The sequence below is a fragment of the Dendrobium catenatum genome, unplaced genomic scaffold (genome assembly GCF_001605985.2).
Source record: "Dendrobium catenatum unplaced genomic scaffold, ASM160598v2 fragScaff_scaffold_542, whole genome shotgun sequence".
Taxonomy (NCBI): domain Eukaryota; kingdom Viridiplantae; phylum Streptophyta; class Magnoliopsida; order Asparagales; family Orchidaceae; genus Dendrobium; species Dendrobium catenatum.
The window spans coordinates 478413-488345 of NW_021319004.1; positions in this window are offsets into that span (position 1 = coordinate 478413).

A 9933-nucleotide genomic window follows, 5' to 3' on the forward strand; every position below is an offset into this window, starting at 1 on the left:
ATGCAAATGGGCGTAGGAATGGAAACCATATTAAGCAAGTGAAGAATAATATGGGCTTGCTGGTAGAGGAACCCCCGAGGCTATTAAGGATATCTTTTTTAAATTCTTTAGCAACAAGTGGAGGCTTAGAGATTGTTGTTTGAATGGCTGGCCAATGAATTTGATTTTGTTAAGTCAAGGGAATTGTGTTATCCTTGTTTGAATAGTTGCTATTTGAATGAGTTATATTTATGCAACTTATGTAGTTTTGATGATTCCAAATATTATTGTTCAAATGTATAGTTATCTCCTAACAATGTCAGAAGATTTGCACTTGCTCTTTTGTGTACTAACATTTCAGGAAAATCAGACTCCAGACTACGAAAACTTCAATTCAAATTCAACATGAGATATTTTGTTTAATTGATGTTTGTCTTTTCTTTGAATTAATTTTGAAAGGGAGTGATTGTAATTGAGTGAATAAACACACACACACATGAGGAGATCTTAAAAATTTTGTACTGATCATACGGGATGAATACAATTCGTACAGGATGATCAGGTCAGTTATCTCCTTATAAAAGCAATGGAACGATCAGGTTTTGGAGAAAATTTTTTCTAAGTCCTGATCGTCCAGGACGAAATTATTTTAGTCTCAAGATGAGTTAGGCTCTATGAAATTTTCGTCCAGACGAAATTATATATCGTACAGGACGATCTGTCCTCTGTAAAAAATTCGTCTAGACGAATCAATTTTCGTCCAAACGATTAACCGACTTAGGACAGTTTTCAGCAGTTTCTAGATTCGACCTTGTAATAACCGTTCGTACTGGACGAACCTAGTTCGTACAGGACGATCAGCTGTACGAAGTTAGTTCGTACACATATACAAATAGGGTCGTTTCAGATCGTTTAAGTAAAATCGTCCAGGATGATCCACGATCGTACAGGACGATCCACTGCGTACAGAATTGAATACTTGCAGTTTTTGGGCGGTTTTTCTTGTCTTTTGTATAAATAGTCCAAATTAGACTGCCACCCAATCTTTTTGTCATTTGATCTTCGTGCCTCTTGAGAGAATAGCCAAGGAGAGAGTGGAAGAGAGCATTCAAGGGAGGATTCCTACCACTGGAGCGAGAAGGCTTCACTTGGAGTTCAAAGGTAAGAGTCTCTACTTGTGAATTGGGATTACTTCACTCTTTTCTTTCTTCCTTCTAGATTCTTGTGAGAAGATCTGTCAAGGAGATCCGGTTCTCTGCCGACACTTGGAGAGTGTGAACAGCCGAAGGGTTCTCTGCCCACACTAGGAGAGTGTGAAAGGACGGAAGGGTTCTCTGCCCACACTAGGAGAGTGTGAAAGGACGGAAGGGTTCTCTGCCCACACTAGGAGAGTGTGAAAGGACGGACGGTTCTCTGCCAACACTGGGGATAGTGTGAAAGGACGGACGGTTCTCTGCCAACACTGGGAATTGTGTAAAAGGACGGACGGTTCTCTGCCGCACCGGGGAGTTGTGAAAAGAGTGTGTTGTAAAGGCTTCTCCGCCTTACTGTGGGTGCAAAAGGAGAGTCACTATTGTTATTAGTGCAACACTCAGAGGGTGCCTCTGGGAGTGGATGTAGGTCTGGTTATAGACCGAACCACTAAAAATCTGGTGTCATTTACTTTACTGTTTTTACGTTTCCGCACTTTATATTTTAGTTTTAAAAACTCTGTGGTTGAAAAACATTTTTCTACAAAATTTAAAAAGAAATTTTATTTCGGTTCAATAATTTTCTATAAGGGGATTTAAATTTTTTAAACTACCAATTCACCCCCCTCTTGGTAGCCTTGAGACATTCACTTAGGCTTAACAACCTAATTACTAGACTCAACAGTATTATCACCAAAAATTGGAATATTACTAATTTAAAATCTTAAATTTATAAGTTGTTATTTTAACCAAAGAACATGTGCCACACAACTACCTAAAGTAATGTATTCTACTTCAGTAGTAGAAAGGGCTATTGAATTCTATTTTCTATTAGATCAGGAAACTAAAGAGATTCTAATGAATTAACAAGTTACATAAGTACTTTTTTTTATCAAAACTACATCCTACAAAATTTGAATTAGAATATCCAATAATTTCAAAATAAGAGTTCTGCCTAGGATACCATATCCCTAAGTTTTAAGTTCCCAAAAGATATCTCAAATTTCTTTTAATAGCAATCAAATGGGATTCCTTAGGATCAGCTTTAAATCTAGCACAAAGACAAATAATAAACATGATATCGGTTTGCTAGCAGTTAAGTAAAGTAATAATCTAATTATTCCTCTAAATTTCTTTTATCAACAAATTTGACTTTAGAGTCCTTGTCTAACTACACTAAAGAATACATTGTTGTACTTATTGATTTAGCTTTATCCATTTCATATTTCTTAAGGATGTCCTTAATATATTTTAACTATTTTAAAAATGTTTCATCCTCTTTCTACTTTTTTCTAAAACCAAGAAACTAACTCAAGTCTTCCATAAAACTCATTTCAAATTCACTACTCATTATTTTTGAAAAATCATTACAAAAATTTTTATTAGTGGATCCAAACAAGATATCATCAACATATATTTGAACAATGAGTATATCATCTCCTACTCTTTTTCTAAAGAGAATGATGTCCACACTTCCTTTAATAAATGATCATTTTAGTAGGAATCTACTTATCCTTTCATATCATACCCCATATGCCTGTTTTAGATCATACAATACCTTCTTCAATATAAACACATATTTAGAAAATTGTGAATTTACAAAACCTAGAGGTTTCTCAACATAACATCCTCTTGTATCACCCCATTAAGAAACGCATCCTTAATATCCATTTGAAATAATTTAAAACCATTAAAAAAGGTAAAGGCAAGTAGCACGCTTATTGCTTCATGCCTAACTACAAGGGAAAATGTTTTCTCAAAATAAATTCTTTCTATTTGATTATACCTCTTGGTCATTCATCTTTCTTTACTTCTAACCACTACAACTGAATCATTCATCTTATTATTGAAAAACCATTAAGTTTCAACAACACTTTTATTTTTAGGTCTTTCAATCAACTCATAAATATAATTTCTTACAAATGGAGTCAATTCTTTTTGCTTAGCCAAAATCTAAAATTTATTAGATAAATCTTGATTTATATTAGTGGGATCAATCATTAAAATAAAGGCTGAGTGGTTCAATTCTTGGTTAAGTCCATGCCTAGTTATAACACCTTCACTTTATTCACCTAAAATAAATTCTTTAGGATGACTTTTTAAATATTTCCATTCTCTCGACAATCCATTTTATGTTTCAATCCTTTCTTCAAGATTTGCATTTTTAATTCCTTGGGTTATTTTTTCAACATCTTCTTGTTTCAACTTAGACTCTGTAAAAATATTAGATTAATCAAAAACTACAAGAGTGGTCTCTTTAACTACCAAAGTTCTTTTATTAAAAACTCTATAGGATTTGCCAACACTTCAATAGCCTAGAAAAATTCCCTTACTAGATTTTTGATTAAATTTTACTAAAAGAGTTTTACCATTTTTATGAATAAACACCTTACATATAAAAACATGTATATGTGAGAGTTGGGTGTTATTCTCTTAAGAAGTTCATAGGGTGTCTTGTTCAACTGAGATCTAATATTCACGCTGTTCATAACATAACAAGTTGTACTAACCACTTCAATCCAAAAATAATTTTAAAGTGAATATTCAGCCAACATAGCTCTAGCGGCTTCTATCTAAGTTATATTCTTCCTTTCAAAAACCCCATTCTATTGAAGGGTCCTAGGAGCTAAAAAGTTGTGATCTATTTCTTGATCTTTATAGAAAATTTTAATTTTTTCATTTTCAAATTATCATCCATTATAACTTTGAATTATAAGTAATTCATAACATAGCTTCGTCTGAATCCAGGTAGAAAATTTTTTAAACTCAACAAACAATTCACTCTTTTGTGATAAGAATCTAATCCAAGTGAATCTTGAATAATCATCAATAATTATATACCCAAAAACCTTCCCTTATAGTGTTTATAGTGCTAACCAAACTAGAAAGATCCATGTGAACAACTTGTAATGGTTTGCTAGTTCTAAGATCCATAATTGAATTAAAGGAGAACTTGACTTATTTTCCTAATTGATATGCATCACATAGGTGATAGTTAGAGAAGTTTAATTTGGGTATTTCTCTAACCAATTCTTTTTGGGTAATCATCCTAAGATTTTTCATTCTTATATAATAAAGTCTTCTATGCCATAACAAAAATTAATCAAGGATAGTTTTGAGATAAAAAAGCTTTAGAAGATTTAACATAATTTGAATCATGTATGTATACATTATTTATCCTATTTCCATACAACACATCAATAACATTTTGGCTTTTAATGCAGCTTGTAGGTAAAAATTTAATGTTAAAACCCTATCATAAAATTGATTAACACATAATAAGTTATGTTTTAAGCCTTCAACCCAAAATTTTGTTAGGGTTGTTAAGCCCTTATAAACTAGCCCGAGGCTAACCAAGATGGGGGTGAATTAGTAGTTTAAAAAAAAAATTAAACACAAAGTAAAAACTTTTTGAAATATTTTTAAATACTTTAAAACAAATGTAATCAACCACATAAATTTAATATGCAAAAAAATAAAGTGCAAAAGTAAAACAAATGGAACACACTATATTTTATATTAGTGAGATCACCTTGACCTACGTCCACTCCCCAGAGCCTCTTCTCCAGGTATTGCACTAAAACATAGTGACTCTCCTTTTTCTCCAACAGTAAGGAGAAGAAGCCTTTACAAACTCCTTTTTATCAACCCTGATGTGGCAGAGAACCCGACCTCCTTTTAATTCCTCCTGAAGCATGCAGATAACCTTGATCGATTGCTTAAGATGACCTTCATAGAAACACCAAAGAGACTAGGAAGATAAATGGAGAATATGTCTAAAATCTTTTCTTAGATCAACCTTTTTAAACACCTCACAAACTCCCCCTTATAAGATTCTCTCTCTCTCTCTCTCTCTCTCTCTCTCTCATATTCTCCCTCTTTTTCTCTAAGCTCTCTCAGGTCAAGGAAAGTAGCAAAAGATCACCTCTTGCCAAACAAGAGATCTTATATAAAAGGGCTAAAAATTTCCCTAATTTATAACTTTCCATCAAAGATCATCCAGATCATCCTATACGATTAGTATATTTTTAGACCTTTCAACCAGGATGATCTGGGATGCTAGATGATAAGAAGCCTTATTTGTTCTGATCATCCAGGACGATGTGGATATCATCCTGTATAATTAGTTCAAAATTAGAGTTATCATTCAACGCATCATTCTGGTCATACAAAAAATATATGTTGGATGATGAAGAAATACAATGTATCATCCAGGACATATCTTGAATCATCCCGTACGATTAGTTCAAAAGCAGGGATTATCATCCAGCACTTCATTTTGGTCATCTAGGTTAAACTCCATGATGATTCAGAATTTCAACTGATCATCCATCATATCGTTCTGGTCATCTTAGTGATTAAGGAGAAGATTAAGATTTTTCTAACTGATCGTCTAGGATAATCATGTAATCATCCAAGATGATATGATCAAAATCAAACCTTATATACCTTCCTTAATCACCTGACTAATTTTGGCATGATTGTAATGAATCATTTAGGATAATATGTGATCATCCTGTATGATTTCAAAAATTAATATCATACTTAAAAGAGTTTGGCAATTGATTCTTTCTAATTTGAGCCTGTCATCAAGGATGATGTAAATACCAACCAGGATGATTTTCTTAATTTTACTGTGTTAACATAGAAGCCCTAATTAGGGTTTCTATTTTTTACTGGTCATCCAGGATGATTTAGGATCATTCAGTATGATGTGATTACAAATAAAAAACCGTTAATCTTATAAAAATTCTCCTCCTGAGTGTGTGTGTGCAAGATTACTTAACATGAGGATCCACCTTACTACATTTGACCCAAGAAAAAGAAAAATCACTAGAATTGCACTTATAGATAGACTCAGTCCTAATCTACCCAATCTTAAGTTAGCTTGATTTGTAATTAACCTTGTGGACCTAAAAAGTTAGTAGGAAGCGAAAAAGTAGAGAAACAGAAATGTCAAAAATGTTTGTTTTTATCAAAATTATAATTCTTAAATCCAAGTTTATAATAATCTTCCCATTTTTTATGATGGCAAATATTTGTTAAGAAATTCAACTCAAGCAGATTAATGAAATAAAAATTAAAGGAGAACAGTATGAACCATATAATACAAATTTTACTAAATCAAGCAGGTCGTACAAACACTAAATAATAGTAGTACAAAAATAACAACACAATGAACCAACACTAACACTAACACTACTCCCCCTTTTCATCACAAAAATGAGGAGGAAATAGAAATAAAATACAAAGAAGAAAATATAGTTTAGAAACTAGCAGCAATATAAGAAAAACATCACACAAAAACATCAAAATAGACTCCAAGTACGAGGGACCCTGATCAGACGAAGGAGGAGGTGGTGGTGGCAAAAAAACTATGGATGGAAGAAATTTGCTCCCCAAACTAGGTTATACCCTAGTCGTACTGCTATTATTGGTGTGCCACATATGCATCAAATCTAGTAACATCTACCACATGCTGCTAATCCTGTTCAGCAATGTGAGAGTCAAACCTAGCCTCACATTTGTTAAACCTCTCCACCAGTTGATCTAGCTGCGACTGCTAGTGGATTGGAATAGGTGCAGGAACATATACAGGAGCAGCTTCATCCTCAGCTCCCTTAGCCTCCTTGTGCCCTAAATAAAAATGAGTGCTATGAAGAACATGCAAGGAGTTGTTGGTGTAGTAGATAGTTTGATAATATAGTCGAGTGGGATATTAAAGATTATATTTGGTTTTTAGGAAAAAAGCTATTTTGTGTCCTAAGGCAAGGTTGGGTTTTCTTTTGTGCCCCAGATCCCTAATATTGGTCAGGTGCTTAATATATCAAAAGAGAAGATTTGTGGTATTGAACTCCCTATGGGCCATTATGTAAAAGGTGGTGATTCAGAGAAGGGGAGTGATGTGGACACGATCACCAGCCTTTAGGATTACTGATGTTCTAAAACATATTGGATTATCCTAGTATCTTGGACTATGGTTCTTGATGCCCCATCTTTATTGGAGATATTTGTGTTCCTCAGTAGTTGGTTGGCAAGACAACAATCATAATGAGAATCTGAGGACAAGATGTGAATATTGTCTTCAGTAGTAGAAAGTTGGAGGAGTTCATGGTAATCCTTATAGGTGATCTCTACTAGGCATCTGTGTACATAGGACTATAGGGCACTGTAGGTGGAGTTGATCCTAAGACTAGTAAAGAACTTATAGAGGAGTTTAGAATTGAATGGGTAAGCCAGTGTCAAAATGAAAGTGAGAGAGGTTGGAGTGAATAGATTCATTTCTAATAGTTGAGCTTTTGAGGCTTCACAATCCTCGAGGGAGTGATCCCAATAGTTTTATATCAAAGATAGGCAGTTTGGTCAATTGCCTCAGGTCTAAAATCACCCACGAGGAACTTTTGGTCACCATCCTAGACTTTTTCCCACAATCCATTAATAAGGATTGAAAGTATGAGTGAGAAGGAAAAAAGAATTAGAAGATTTAAGGCTGAGAAATTTTTTTGAAATTCATTATTTATAAAGAATCGGGAACATGGTCTAGGACCATCATAGGATCATCCAGGACCATCAATAGAATTTATGACATCTGAGTTGATTGGTTAAAAAGGCGGTCCTATCATCCAGGATGATCAGACATCATCCGAGATAATTAGACACATGCGATCATCCCAAGGAGTCATGCTAGATGACCATTGATAAAATGTATTGTCTAGGACGATTAAGGGGATCATCTAAGATGATCATCAATAATGGATTGTATCGACTGAATTTAAAATGTGAAACCATTTTTACCAAGTGGATCATCCAAGACAAAGTGGTGTATATTCTAGGATGATTACAAATAAATGAGCAAAATACAATCAGATTGTCCAGGATGATGTGGATTATCTATGATGATCTCAGATGATTGATTCAGATCACCCGTTGATGTATGAGGAAGTGTGATTTGATGATATCAGAAAGGATGATATTAAAATCATCGATGAAGATGCAATCAAAAAACTTGAAATTTTTATTGATGGAAGGAGGTGATTAAAAGAGGACCCAAAACATTAAAAACAAATAAAAATCAAATATAAAATAATAAAAATATAATGAAAATGATAAAAAGAAAAAAATTAAGTTTTTTTATCAAAGCAAGAATATAATAAATTTTTCATGTAATTGAATTAAAAATTTGTAAAAAAAATGAGTTAACATCATTAAAATCTGAAAAATGGTAGAACAATCGATCCTGTTATCCCTAGCTCGAACTTCTTACAGGGCAAATCATCTTTTAAAAATAAAAGATCTAACTAAAAAAAGTAACATGATAAGAAAACATGCTCGATTAAAAGAGTCATTCCAGAAAAATATCTTATAGAATAATATAGAGAAGTAATTAGTCATAATCATGAATTTCGAAGTCAAGCTTTTGAAAATATCAAGTGACACATGAATTCTTCTAAGATTTAAAGGTTTGAAATAAAAAAAAAACTTGCTTTCTTTTATGCTCATTTTTTTTTCTCTTATCAATTGGTTGACACACTTTACGTATCTTTTGATTTTTTATACACTTTATATATCTTTCAAATTTTGGCAATTATTGTGCATCTTTTCAGTTCTTCTTTTGGGCTCATTTTATGCCTCTTGTCATTTTTGCAAGCAAGCACCCTTTCAAAACTTTTACATACTCTTAGTTATAATAATATCTTCCATATATTAGAAAGGAAAAACTCACTCCTTAATATAAGGAGTAAATCACAAAGTAGAATCAAATTCATATGATAAATGCAATAACAAGATTAAGAAAACTTGAAAGTGATTTAATGACTTTGAACATTATTTATATAAGATATATTACTGAAAGAAGATAGAAAAGATCTCAATTAAAAAGTACAGTTGTTAATTTAAGATAAACTTTTTTTTTGAAAAGAAAATTACACCACTAAAAAGAGTTACATAAAGCAAAACAATTATCAATATTTCTCCCTTTAACTGATTTGGGGATGTCAATCATTTATTATAAATTTTCAAAAAATAAAAATAAGGCATAAAATGTTATTTCAGTGGTGACCAAAAGAAAACTAAAGGAAAAATAGAGACATAAGAGATGAAAACTTGAAAAATAACAACAAATAAATAAAAATCAATAATTTAAGCAAAAACAAAAGAAATGCCAGAAACTAAAGAAAGATCAGAAAATAAAAATAAAAGAAATATAAAAAAACATAAAGTTCAGAGTTCTTTAACCATCAAGTTCATGTATTTATGTCAATCACACCCAACATGATCCTTAAGATACTAAATGTGTCAAAGGACAATGGTTTAGTAAAGATGTCATCCAGTTGGTTTTCAATTCCTACAAGGTGTAGCTCAATATCTCCTTTTGTGATATGGTCCCTAATAAAGTGATGCCTTATGTTAATGTGTTTTGTCCTTAAATATCGAATAAGATTTTTAGAGATGTAGATGGCACTAGTGTTATCACATAGAATTGAAATTGTTCTTATTGATAATCTTAAATCAAAAATTTATTGCTTCAACTAAAGCACTTGGTTTAAATAACTTTCTAAAGAAATATACTCAGCTTCAGTAGAAGAAAGTGTAATAGAGTTTTATTTTCTACTGAATCAGAAGACTATGGATTATCCTATGAATTGGAAAGTTCTAGAGGTCCTCTTTATATCCACCTTACACCTTGCAAAATTAAAATCAAAATATCTAATAATTTTGAAAGAAGTGTTGTGCCTAGGATACAGATTCCTAAGTTTTGTCCCTA